Below are 14,436 nucleotides of genomic sequence, written 5' to 3'. Positions count from 1 at the left end.
CTATCTGATCAAAAGGACCAAGAACTACGCCACTGCAGTCGAGGCAAATCTCAATCCCAAACTCAAAATGAGCCATTCCGCCCCATTGTCAGCCTCTTCTTTCCAGGGGGTAGAGTAGGATTTTAAAAGGATGAACAGTTCTGCCTCCGAGAAATTAATAAAGTAGTCTAAACTCTTTGTTTCCCGCTTATCGTTTCCACTGTGGTAGTGCCTCAAAGTGTTACCTTACTGTAATAAGGATTGGAATATCATACGCTACTGATTCTTATGGGAGAGAAGAACACACCCGAAGTAAGTGTGACAAGGTCACCAAAACAGATTGTGGCAGAAACTGCAGATTTAACAGCTGTATAGTCAGAATTCTGTAAGACAGCAAAGGTCTTCATTCTCTAAGTTAGACTTAGTGTTGAATTCAAATCCATTTTGCACCTGGGTTTCAGAAGCCCTAGCAAGGTTTTATCTGCTACTTATAATTTGATTTACATAGCAAACATATGCTAAAGATTACTGAAAAGGTTTCTCGCATTGATAACATTAGTGAAAATAATATCAAGGGAGCAAACCAGAATTTTACAATGCAGACTCACATGGATGATATAATTTCTTTTAATGTACTTAACCAAAGTAAGGCTTGGCAGTACTCCCCTGCCAGAATAAAACTTTATTGCATGAAAGCTGCCCACGTAGCTGAGTAGATGGAAATCTTTCACATTGGTTAAATAATATATGCAGCTTCATGCAGAGCAATAAAGTGACTATCAGAATTTCATATTGACAATGGAGAAAAAAGGAAGTAATGGGCCTCATTTATTCCTAGTATGGTTTTATTATCTACAGTAAGGTTATAGCTTACAATATAGTTTGGAGGCTTCGGTATGTCAGCTTTAATTTGACTTCTTCTTTTCAGACTATCTGGGCTTTGATTTGATAACCCATTATAATTTCATGCACTCAAAAGGATTGCCTTACAGGTCCTGAGGTCCAAGTGGTAAAGTAACATCAGGAACTACTGAGTCAGAGGAATCTTTGTATTGGCTTCGAGTTCATGTAACAGTGTTAGCACTGCGCTCTCTATTAGATCAGGCAGTTCAGCTTAAGTTTATTCACATTCAACCTTCACAAAAGTTGAGTGGGGAGACTCACAACACACAGAGGCTTTGTCTCTGAATAAAATACCCTGTGGGAAAAAAATGCACCCTCCTACCTTATTAAGCTAAGTGCCATACACAGAATAACAAAACTATAATAAGATAAGCCTTACTATACCAACTGGTGGGTGCCTACAAAAATGAAACTAGATATTTCAGGTGATACCTGATAGACTACCAGCCATTCATGTCTTCCCAACAAACACTAAAAGATCTCTGAAAGGAAGAATTTCCCACATGAAAAGTTTATCCTTTGAAAAGAGTAGTGCTTTGGTTTGATTCTTAACTTCTTTTATTTCATTGCCACAAACCTCTCCAGCTTCACAGAGTGTCTGTTGTCCTAGGCAAGAATTCAGAAAAAAGGTGTATACCAAGATTGATGTCTGAAAGGATCATGAATACTGGCAAAAGCCTCATTTCAGAATGTCTCCATTTTCATCATGGGGAAAATGGAAGATAATCTTGAATTCCTGCATGCGGTGAAGATAAAATTAGGGATCTCTGCTTCCAAGCAAGCAGTGAAGGAAAAACAATCACAACATCTTGCTTGCACATGGCTGGTGTCTAGCTGGCTCTAAAAAATAAGATGTACTGCAGCCAGGATTTGCAAATACATTGGCATAAATTCCCCTTCTGATTTTTCCACGAAACAGAAACAATACAAAGTGGCATCACAAGCTCTTCTGTAGTGCCTGTTATGTTAATGCTTGAATACTCCTCAATCCTTCTCTCTAGACACTTGCCATCTGTACTAACCCCACCTCGGTGGCATATACGTGGGGTATTCCAGGAGTACACAATGCTGAAATAAGGTTTCTTTGGATAACAGCTGTGCTACACACATCCCTCTCTTAGTCTGATCACAGCTGTAAATGCATTCAAGTGGAGGACGATGCCTTAGTTCAAGGTTTAGCTCCTCTGGTGTAATCTTTGGTATAGATGTCCCTGTAGTTTCATGGTTTATTTTATCTTGCATTAGCATGTAAGCCAGTAGCCATAAAAAGATATATAACAATGGAACCAGTAACATAAAACTAGTTGTCAGTTGGCTTCATGAAACTAAATAAAGCGTGATCAGACAGCTATGAAAGAGTCACAGCAAAGCCCGGAATCATCAACTGAAACACATCTGAATAATTTTTGGACTGCATTACATTGTAGCAGGTGAGGATCTATTACAGAGATTTATTGATTCACATTTACCCTGATGTAACTCAGTTAAAACAAATGGTGGAACAAAAGGAATAGCTTTAATATATTATGTACTAAACTTTTTTATAGCTTTGCTGAGTGAATAAATTATTATAGATAGGTTTTGTTGTCTGCTGTGGCATTTATTTTCTGCATTGTACATTTGTATTCATAGCAAACACACTAAATGTGTTTTAAAGAAAGCAATCATAGAGTTGTACACTAAGTTATATATCCAATGTGGAAATTAAACCAAAAACAAACATATCCCAAAGGACATAAATGTTTAGTCATGATCTTATAAGCAAAAGAAACAAATTGACCAATGTTTCTTAGCAGAGAATATGTTCTCCTGCAGTGTTCCCACAGACTTATTCTGTGGGTTTAAAGTACTGAGGTTTAAGATATTACATTCTTGGACATCCACCCTCTTAGCAATTACTGTCTTCACAGCAAGGACAGCAGAAACAGCATGCAAAAAAAGGCAACGGCTCTCTGGATACTGGAGTTCACAAGTTCAGTGAATTAGTTTAAACTACACTCAATCTTTTGGATTTAGCTGCAGCATTTAACTGGTCCTCAGCAGGATGTTGAGGAGAACAGAATTCCCTTCTGCCACTCCAGCACATACCTGCTGGTCTCTCTAGGCTCAGGCTGTGAGCACCTGAAAGCAGTAATGTCCTTACTGCTGTAGCTTAATCCAGCTTAGACCATCCCTCTGAAGCCTAAGGTCTCTGAAAACTTCCCCAGAGGAAGAATAAAGGGTTTTACAATCCATTTATATTGTTCGCTCTCATAGTACATACAGCTGAATTTTAACGGTCTCCAACACAAAAAAAGTTTAAGCATCCAAATTTAGAGGGTTCATGGAGTTTAGACAAGGTGTGAGACACTCTGAAGCATCCCTTAGGCAATAACATTTTGCAAAAATTAGATAAGGAATCTTAATACTGCTGTGCTCTCCCTTACCAAGGAATAAATCCCAAGAAAGTAGTGGCAAAATTTTCTTTTACCACAGGTCACTGGGATCTTGCACCAGCCTAACACTCAACATGTTAGCAGAAACTGTACATATTTTGATTTGGAGCCAAATCTTATACTCAAATAAAGTAATCTGGCTCACTGCTTTACTCCACTACAGAAAAGCCCTTGTGGCTCCACAAAGAGTGAGAGAGACAGTAAGAGACTCCCTTTCATTTCTACAGGAATACAAGTAGGGACATAGCTATGGTATGTTCACTGATGTAGTTTAGCACAGGGTGTCCTATAGTATTGCACAACCACGTGGCTTTTATTGCACAGGGCAGACAAATGTTAAAATATGATTTCAAAAGTATTACTAATTAAGCAGGTAATGAAAATTTGCTCAGAGCAATTCTCCTTTGCCACAGCTAAGCATTCAACCCCTCCTGCATTCAGTCCAATTGAGAGAGGGATGACAGATTTTTTTCTTAAAGTGAATTTAGTAGTTCATTGCACTAGATTAAAACTAACTCAGACAACATCATCAGTAGTACTGTATTTTCATATGTGAAGCTCTTGTGCTCAGATAATCACACACACTTCTAAAAGCACTACTCCTTAAAATACATGTTGCACCCTGGGATAACTCAAACAAAGTACAAGGTAAGGAAGGTGAAGGTGGAGGAGAGGGAACAGACAATGGAGGGACTCCAAGGAAAATTTTTCTTCCTTTTCTTACTCACACACATATACAACCCACTCTGCTGCTGGATGACATTCTGCTTTTCAAGCAGATAACCTGCAGGTTAGACACATACAAATACAGGTTATTATTGTTTGAGCTGCAGTATACTCAGGAACGGACTTGCACCCTAGTGTGTTGACTGGATTACTAACAGAATTTATTTTTTTGAAAATGTTTCTGTCCCAGTAGACCTTCACTGTCCTGTAAAATTACAGAAAGGTCAAATCTTGATGGTAGATTGAACCCAACTCTTTTCTGGTTTCAAGTCACTTAGAGTGTTTTATATTATACCCTTGGGTTCTCTGTAGTTTTTTTCAGTCACAAAAGCATTTGGCAATCTCATTATAAACAGTTCAGACAAATTCAAAATGCAGGAGCATGAATTACTTTAGATACTCTCAACCTTTAGAGAGTGAAGGAAAAAAGAGGGGAGAAAGAGGTAACATGAATGGGAAATGGGGGACAAAGTAAAAGGACTAACAACATTTTACTGCCAAAATTTTTTTCAGGCATGCAAGTAAGAAGGAAAGAATAAAAGAGAATTTCTCAGGAAGTTCAGCCTCTGAGAAATCAAGTGGGAGCCATGATAGCGGTGGAAATCATCTTCTTGGGCAAAATTTGCCACCTTACCTATATGTGCAAGGAATAGGTCCAAGATAGGTTGGACTGCTGCATCTAAGCCTGTTTTTATCTTACTCCCAGTGAATGGTACATGCTAAACTTGTCAGCCATGTGCCCTCCATGCAATTTGTTCCTGAGAGATGCACAGGAAGGCAGAGAAAGCTCTCAAAGGTGAGACTGCAATGCAGAGGAAGAGATAATGAACAGGATTTTTTTTTCCAGAAAACATAAAAATGTTCAAACAGCACAAGTAACAAATTCTGACACTCCCAGACACCAGGATTACATTGATATAGGGAAGTGATTGCTTCATTTTTTCAGTTATGAGCTTGAACATTTAGATTCTCTATGTTTTTGATACAGCTGAGATCAAGTTATTGAAATTCCACCAGGCTTCACATTCATCCTCCATAGGACTGATTTTATTAATCCTATCTAGTATTTAAAAAGCACTCACTAAGGAGTCCTTCTTGAAGTAGGAGTCCCAATTTGGAGTAAACTGTAAAAGTAACAGATAGCTGTCACTAAAGGAAGAATTTTCAACACAAAAAGGCAGACAAATGAAGAATAATTGCTTCCACAGGCACAGAGAGATGAAGAATTGACTGCCATTGGAAAAATGTTTTGGAAAAACATGGCTCTTGGTGAGTCATGCTTTTCTCATTCCAGCTCCATAGCCAAAACAGCATGTCTTATTTTTCTTACAATCAGATAAATAAGCAAACCAGCTCCTTTTACACGGTAAAGGTACTCCTTTACCCTTTCTTACACGGTAAATGCTCATCTAGAAGTTGCCATCTCATTCCATCTCCCTACATCCCACATTTGAGCAGTGGTAAGTTTGAAAAAAATCATAGAATCATAAAATTTTCTGGATTGGAAAGGATCTAATTCCAAGCCTCTTGCCTGTGGCACGTTCTCTCCTTATGTCCCTTTTTTCACTTATATCATCAAGGCACATTTCTTTGAGGAATGTCAAACAATATGTTCTGTACCTTTTGAACAACAGTAATAAAGTGACCTATCTTTACTGTAAGCTCAGAGTTACAAGTGTCATTGGCCACCAGTAATACAGAAGAAAGAAAGATGTATGAATGTTGCCCCGTCTTGGCTACTTTTGATATTTGCTTGTTGAAGATGCTACCAGAGATGATCCAGTTCACATATGTTAGTGAAACAGAGATAGTAACAATATTTCAAAGCAAGTTCCAAACCCAGAAAAGTGAGGCAAACCAATCTGATACAATGCACTGGAGTGTCTCTCCAGTGGCTCTGGATGTCGCAGGAGCAGCAGTTCATTCCCAGTACCTTTTTGCATCATAGGAGGAAAGCTTACAGAAAAGGATCACAAAGGAAGGATAAATTTTTTTACAACTGTAAACCAGAGCATAAAGACATGGCATAACAACATGTTGCTAAACCACTCAGAATGCTTGGTTTGCACACATGTAGCATATCTGAGATTAGCAGCCTCTCCCTGGATTTGTTATGGAGATCAAAGACTCGGAAGTCCAAACACAGAGCTTTGAAAAACAGGTTGGTGGATGTGACGACATAGTGCTTCAAATTCAGGCCAGGAGCCTTGACCTTGGCCCACCTGATCTGCAGGTATGGATACCTTCTCTTAAACTCTGGTGATGGCATCAGGTCCTTTGTATCCAAACCACAGAGGCAGAATACACACACACAGAGATGCACACACAGCGGGTGTTTGGACAATAATTTACAGGTGACTGATGAGCAGCACTCATCTAGTTAGAAAGCTATCTTGTGACTGCTGCCTGCTTTAGGTGCTTCACCTGAGAGGCTGAATTAAGAGAAGTAGCAATTACTCAGCCAGCAGTGGGAAATTAGGAAGGAAAGGAAAGAGCATTGTAACTACTTTATTGAGGACACGAAGAGCTTGGGCAGGGGACTTCTGGATTACACTTATGCTGGCCTTTTCAAGGATTAGTGACAGCTCTGAGTGTCATTAGTTTTCCCAAGAGCAATAGGAAAACATCTCACCCATATTTGCACAGTTAGAAAGTAGGTTAGGCTTGGCTGTGGTCTAAGAGTCAGCACCAATGTATACAGTTGTTGTGCACTAGATTGCTTCAGCACTCAGCTGACAATTTGTCAAATGGGACCCCAGAAGTGAGGTCAGTCTGGCAACAAGGATGCTCAAATCATACTGCTGTCAAAAGTTTAAGGTTTTGCTTCCTATCATCTCTCCTCCCATGCTTTCATCTGCTATTCCACAGCCAGTCCCAAGACTCTTCTCCTTACCTTGGACTCTGCCTGTCTACCTTCCCTTTGCTGGACAAATTTCCTAACAGGTCAGGGAAACATAGGATTTCCAGGAGAGGCTGACCAGGCACTAGAGCTGGCCCAAGGTACTGAACAGAACTGTGTTACCAGGACAGCCAGGGAAGATGATGGGAAAAGGTACAATGACATCCTTTCTCAGTGGCTGTGGGAAGTTGTTAGATCAGTTCAAGGCTTATTTCTTTTCACACCTTCAAATATGTTCCCATCACGATGTAAAGGTTTGACTTGTCTCACTGAGTTGACCCTGTTTGAGGGCTCCAGAGCAAGTGATGCCTGGTTTTAAGCAGGAGGAAAAAGGTCAGAAGAGGGCTAGTAATCCCTGTGTCTGGGTATGGATTTAACATGCAGTATAAAGAAAGGTACCCTAGTCCTAGCAGGGACTAGAGATACATGCAGAGCTAATGGGAGAAATTCAGATTACAGATATACAGATGTACATCTGACTGATCAAGAAGTGCAGGAAAGAGATTGTGTAAGAATTGTGTAAGAAAGTGTAAAGGGAAATAGCAAAGAGAAAAGCATTACAACAGCATACATAAATACATACAAATGGGAAAGTAGAAAGAATGTCTGAAAACTGTTCTTTGAGTACCATGAAGCTTTTCCCACCAAAGTAAACTTTCAGGTGCTAATGCCCTGCCCTCCTTCTCCCCATACCAGCATCAGCAGCGTGATGAGCCTTGACAATGACTAATCCAGTTAAAAGTGAGGCCATCCCCTTCTTACTTTCCAGCTGGATCCCTCCCTGAAACTAACTGACCACATGGTTGTGTGTATCATCAGCAATGGTATTAGTGCAGTGGCAGCTTGTACTGAGATGAGTTCAGAGCATCAGTCACCTGCTACCAACACAACACTGCAACACCGTCACAATATCAAACTGTGCCATCCATCCTGGACTCCATAAGGCAGGTGTTTGAGTCCAGGAGAACTGGCCAGTTATGGAGTAGTGGCTCTCTGCCTTGTTACCACTCGCCACTGCCTCGTTGAGAGACAAGGAGAAAGTTGCATTTAATTCTTTGGTTTTCATTTTCATTCAGAACAAACAGTTCTAATTAGGAAACTGAAGCCAAAGGATGAAATGGAAAGCAGTACATAGGCACAGTGTGCTTACACAGCTGTCTACTCTAGGAAATAAGAAGAAAATGTCCTCCAGAATCTTATAATCTTCTACTTACCTACATGTCAATAACTGAATCCCTTTAAGGCCACAGAGACTTGGAATAAGCAAGGCTAGAGAAAAAAAAAAAAAAAAAAAAGAAAAAAGTATGCAAATATAAAAGGGCTAACATTTCACTGGTTTTGTGAAACAGGTCTTAAATAAGTACCTTTTACAAGATTTACTGGAATCTTTAATGACTACAGTTAAGGGAGACACTGTTCTTGCAAGGGGTATTTTGAGAGACAGGTAGTTACAGTGTACAGGAGGTATCTGAGCCACTGGTCCAGAACCATGGACTGAAGGACGCCATGTAAAACATAACTTCAGCATCTGGTTCCTGATGGCAGCTCATTTACAGAGCAGTAGCTCTGATGTCATAATTACAACATTAACAGGTAGCAAGCTGTTAAAATGTAGAATTAAAATAAATGTGGCTGATACCTAAGGATGAAATACAAGGGAGAAATATTCATGTTTCAGTAATTACAGTGCCATTGTATGAATAGCTTTCCTCAATTAATTACATATATTCTAAACCAAATAAAGCCTTAATGTGGCTGATGACAGCAAAGCTGAATATGGTCTTTTTTTGCCTAAGGAATAATGGTTCTGTTCACATACTTGGCACTTCTGAAAGGAAGATGAATTCTGGCAAGCAGATCTGTTTTCCTTAACAGATGTTTCAAAATATGGTAATGAGGTGTGGGTTTCCTAGGCTGTCAGCTGGAATTCAGTAAGCAGGAAACAGGACAAAATGGATCTGATGCAATTAGTCTTTTCACTTTAAACCTTTAAAGACTATGTTAGATTTTATATTAATTTTACAAAACACTGCTTGCAATGAATTATGTAATATTACATGCACCTCTGCTAATGCCATTTACTCCCAACCTTTCCTTCCCTAATTCATAACTGTGTGTGACAGACATCATGTCAATTTGAAGAGTTTCACAGTGGCTCTGGCATCCAGAATACTACCCTCAAGGAAAAAAAACAACCTAAAAAATCAGAAGAATCACTTTTTCTGTGACATATTCAAATTCCAGTTTGAAAAATGCAACACATTTTTAGATGGCAAACAAAATTTATACTGAACTCTAATCTTAAGTAATTTCTTAAACACAGCTTTATCTTCATACTGATGAAAGCTGTACTAATGAAGGACCAGCTAGAATTACATGTCTAGCAGACAGATGAAAGAGAATTATTCTCTTCATTAAAAGCTGAATCACGTTTAAATTTTCCACTTGCAGTAGTTGACAAACTCTGCTTTCCTGCATTTTTCTAGAATAACTCTCATGTGCATCCCAGTACAAAGGAGCCAACTATATCATGAGAGTGGATATATTAAATGTTCAGATACCTAAAAAGTAAGCAGTTGAGAGACACATCAAAACCTTCAACTTCCAGCATTATTACTAATGTGAATGACAAATTTGTGTGCCACATGCTATATGTTGGGCATTATGAAACTACTCTTTGGTTAGGAGTTAAAATACCCTACACTGAATCCTGACAACACAGAAAGAAGAGCACTAGTCATTTTTAGCCCATGTGCCTTGTTAGAAAGCCAACAACACTGATAGCTGTATCAATAACATTATCACTGGCACAACTCATGGCTTTGCCAGTCACTAGGGTTACATGATGATTCTTCTTACAAAGCCCTGAAGAGAAGGGAAAATAAATAACTGGGTTGTTATTTCCTGACAGTCTGGATTTCCCGTACATGATAACATCACCCAGTTTCAGACACAACTGTTCAGACATTTACATAAAAGAAGTCAAAGAGCCCAATGTTCTGCAATTTCAGACAATTCAGATGATTGTTCCCTGAGAAACTGCAGCATCCCATGCACTGAAAGAGTAAGTTGCAATTTGGAAGATTGGTGAGTAAGATTTTGTGTCAGAAATAAGCTCCTTATTCTTATGCAAATCGTCCCAAAGTTGGCCAAACTATAAAAATAGGAATTACTGTTACAAAAATGCTTATGCACTTACAGGAGATTTCTCAGACCTGGATAAAATGCCTGGAGCTCTTGTTCTTGCTAGGAAAGCTCCATTCTTTCCCTGTTCCTCTCTATGACTGAACTTACCACCAGACTATCACCTGCCCTGCAGAACTCAGACTGCTCCACCGGGGAGAGAGAGAGGGATAAACTTCCTTCATCCCCTTGGGCTGCAGCAGTGCAGGACAGTGTAATTGAGGACACTAACTCTACATCTTCTTCTCCACCACTCAGCACTCAGAAGCTGGTGGACTTAAATATGGGTAATGAACAAAATTTAACGTTGTGGGAGGTTTATTTGAATCTCATTATAAAACTTACTTGTGCTCTTCATGACAATCTTTCAGGCACCCTTTTTATGGTGCCTGGAGGGTGTTACTGCTCTTATATTGCAAGAAAACTACTGAACATTAGAGACTCAAAGCAGCCCTCCCCAAATGCCAGTTGTGTTGCACAGCAGAAAGTGAATTCACATTTCTGATTTTTTCTACTTTTCTGCTAGTCTGATGAGAGACTGGAGTAGGAGGAAAACAGTGACTGAGGCTTAGAAAAAGACTAAGACTAATAACTCTGATAGCCTTTGTCTAGTTAATTCCCACTTGTAAAGTGAAAATGTGTGTTCTTCATTATCTCTAGGGTCTATTGTGAAGATAAATCCACTGAAGAATTTGAAGTCACCAGATGAAAACTATATAAATAAGTAAAACATATTCTAGTAGACATGTTAGTTCTATGGTGAATATGACTTCAGTGGAGTAGCATTTATTCATATGCTAAAAAGAAATATTTTGCTTTCATTTTGCTTTTTTACTGACTCCATAAAAGCAAGTGTATGTGCACATGTATACCTAAAGACAGAGGAGAATAAAATATATCATAAATTCAATGGTAATAAAAAAATCAAAAGTTTAATGTCAAGCTAGTAGTTTCCCTCAGTCTCCCATTAAACAATTCCTTCCACTCCCCACAGAGTTATGCTTACCCTTATAAGAAGAATTTGAAAAACAGTAGCAAAACAGGTTTGTTTTTTCTCTCTGCTGCTTGTATAAAAACCAGCAAAATGCAGTTTCATTATCATAAGCAATACACAATAGCCATTTTCTGCTGAGGCATTCCTGTATTGACCTGGAACAAGCAGGTAACCAAGCTTATGTCTTAAGTTTGCTGTGTACAATCAATAATGGATAACTGTAAAATACACTGATATATGCCTCATAAGCAGGTCTTTATTTTCTCTGAGTGCTTTAAAAACTGTTATGTTAGTACTATTGCTAATGGCAGAGCTCATATATAGTAAGCTGTTTTTACATCAGTCTTTGCCAAATGTTCATACCTCACAGCCACTCTCTTTTTCAGACCATGTTAAATTGTTAATCCTGTCCCAGTTTTGGATAGATAATTTTCCATGCACAAGACCTTAAGCAAGCACAAGGCATTACCTACAATAACCTCAAAACAGAGCATTGGGAGGCTAAACCAGCACACATTTCAATTCTATCACATATGCAGAGGTCCTTCTCAAGCAAGAGAGTTCTTAGAAAAAGTGTCTCTCATTTCAGTGGGAATAAAAATACACTTTTTGGACCTCACAGTCCACTATCTCTTACTATCATCACTACATTTATGTTGAGCAGAACTACAAAGCCTTTGTGAAGAAACCAGAAGAAAACTGGGGTTTTATCACCTCCTTAAGCAGTCCCTTCACTAAAAAAACTTGTTCACATTTCACTGTTACCTAGCATTAAAAAACTCAGCAAAATAAAAGTAAAGCCCCTTGACTTGAGCAATTTCAACAGTTACCATCACAAGACAAACCACAGCAGGACTTGCTTAAGCCCTGAAATCAAGAAATGCTGAAGGCATTAATAATTTACACTGGTGTCACCTTTCGTTTGCTATCCCCATCCATATTTTACACATTCATCAACCCTGTTTTGCTTCAGTGGCAGCTGCAAGTTCATGAAAACACTGGAATGAGCTGAACCTGTGGTTCAAATGCATTCCTTTTTACAGGTGTTTTACAGCCATTTGGGTGTTTCACTTACACTGCTGCACTTGCCTCTTCACCATTGTGAGGCTTGCAAGTCCAGACATTTACTTTCACATGCACTCATCTCAAGCTTTCCAGCCACACTCTTTCCTTGACCATTTTAGCAATAATTAATTAAAAAAGCTCTCAGGAGTTTCTTGCACTTGATGATCTGTGATATTTGAGAGACTACTGGCAGCTTGTTCCATGCTGCTCTAGCCATCACAGAGCAGCCTCCTGGTGCCTAGCTCAGTGCAGAGTGGGAATTAAATCCAGATTATTTAGAAGAAAGAGTTTGATTTCCATCACTAGAACCACATCACAAACAAATATCCTAAATTCAGTTTTGTTGACTAATGGACAAGGAATCATAAAAGTGTCACTACCTTGCGCCTGGTTTTAGACAAAAGATCTGTTTGCCTCTGCCTGTCCTTAGCCTTTCTGCACATCATCACTGGTCCCTGCTGTGTAAAGCAGCAGTCTTCAGTGCTCTGTATCCCAAGGGGTGTCAAAGAGATGCAGTTCTTGTCATTCTTTCTCCAGCTGAAAGTGAGATATGATCCCTGTATTAGCACACTACCCTTGCAGATAGGCAGCCTGAGCCACTAAAAGTGGTGCTCTGACAACACCTGCCAGAGGTGTTGTAATTGCAAATTTCCAGCTAACTGCCAGTGGCCATTCCAGTGCCAGAGTTTCCATGCTATCACACAAATTTGGTAACAGCCACAGTTGTCAGCATCTGGTCTGCAGGGCTGTCTACTCAGTGCCTTTATATCATAATGCAGCACTATCACTTCTATTTTCCTAGAGAAGGATGAACATCCTGACTCCATGCTCTCTTCTAAAAATTCACTCCCTTCCTCCAGGTGAATTTTGATTTTTGGCAGTTCTCAGGGACATGTCTCACACCTGTTGTCACTTCCTTTCGTTCAGTGGCAAGTATGACCTAGTATTGCTTGTCTTATATACAGTGTGTGCCATGCGAGTGTACACTACCCAGACTTTAATATCACAAGGCAAACAAGTGTAATTCTCAGGATCACACAGTCATTATTTCCTATAGCAAACAGAAACCATCCCCATTCCACAGCTGAATTTGGCAAAAGATTAAACTATGGCAGCGCAGTAGATACGGAGACTTCTGCCATAATTATGAAATCTAAAGTTTAAAATACAATTTAAAATTAACTATTTTGTTGTTCTCATCCACAGCTCTGTTAAAGACTTCCTTGCCTGTGACCATAAATATTAGATGGAGTTCAGTCAGATAATTAATTTCTGATTTCATCTGTGGATTGTAGCAACCAGGTTTTCATACAGAAAGAATATTTTATTTAAATTGCTACTTTATTCCTGTATGCAGGACAGAAAGAGAAAATGGGAATATTGGTTTCCAAGCTTGGCACTACAGGCCAAGAGGGAACTCAGGTGCAAAGAAAAACGAGAGCAAACTTACAGTCTTTCTTTAAAGTTTTGATTCTTGCTGTGTACCATAAGAGCTGACACAGGTATGAGCCACTACACTACTGATTGTCAGTGATAAGCTGCTTTTTTTTTTTAATCAATCAAAGATTTAGTTTCAAGTAATTTGACTCTGAAATGAATTAAAAAACATTACAAAACATGCTGCTAACACTTTCCAACAGTGTATTAAATAACATCTGACACATGCTTTTAATTAACTTATTATCTTCCCAGCATAAAGGGGTCCCCAGTTCAGAAACAGTTTTTCTTGCTTTATATAATAATAATATAATAGGCATAGAATTCAATATTTGTTCATTAGAAAAAGTGGTGCCAAAGACATGTGTCTGTATCTGGAGTTGACAAGACTGTGATCATTGTCATTTCTCAAGAAAAATCAGCCAAGAACTGTTTTCTTCCAAACAGTTTTCTTCCAATTCTGTTTCATTCAGTTACACTTCACCCATATTGCCAAATAATGTTACTCAACCAGTGACTAAGGAGATATTGGAAACTGATCCAATGAGTAATCAAAAAACTTTTGGTTTTAATGAAAGATTTAAAAACATGGAATGCACATTCTCATTCATTACAAGTAAAGAAATGGAAACAAAAATAATGTAAAGCAACCTAAATATTTTTTTGTTTGGTTTTAAATTTAAATAAATATGGCAACTAATACACTGTTAATCTGTTGTTTTCAAAAGCATTTGTGTGGCTCTTGTATTTGTTCATAATAGGGCAAGTTATCTACTTTGATTTCAAAGGAGTGAGAAATTGCATCATAAAGAAGC

At 38.7% G+C, this 14,436-nt stretch overlaps 1 protein-coding gene across 9 annotated transcripts in view; it reads right to left on the bottom strand.

Moving 5' to 3' along the window:
- Positions 1 to 14,436, bottom strand: part of LOC128803471 (poly(rC)-binding protein 3-like) — a 501,238-nt gene that overhangs the window by 215,605 nt on the left and 271,197 nt on the right. The window contains exon 1 of one of the 9 annotated variants that reach the window (XM_053970503.1): positions 8,157 to 8,211. The exons of the other annotated variants lie outside the window; for them this stretch is intronic. The gene's annotated coding sequence lies outside the window, so the exon portion shown is untranslated. Of the gene's footprint in view, positions 1 to 8,156; positions 8,212 to 14,436 lie in introns of those variants that run through there. 9 annotated transcript variants of the gene reach the window in all.

The sequence above is a fragment of the Vidua macroura genome, chromosome 1, assembly GCF_024509145.1.
Source record: "Vidua macroura isolate BioBank_ID:100142 chromosome 1, ASM2450914v1, whole genome shotgun sequence".
NCBI classification, from domain to species: domain Eukaryota; kingdom Metazoa; phylum Chordata; class Aves; order Passeriformes; family Viduidae; genus Vidua; species Vidua macroura.
Note: the sequence above shows the minus strand (reverse complement) of the source record. Positions and strands in the feature narration are given on the sequence as shown.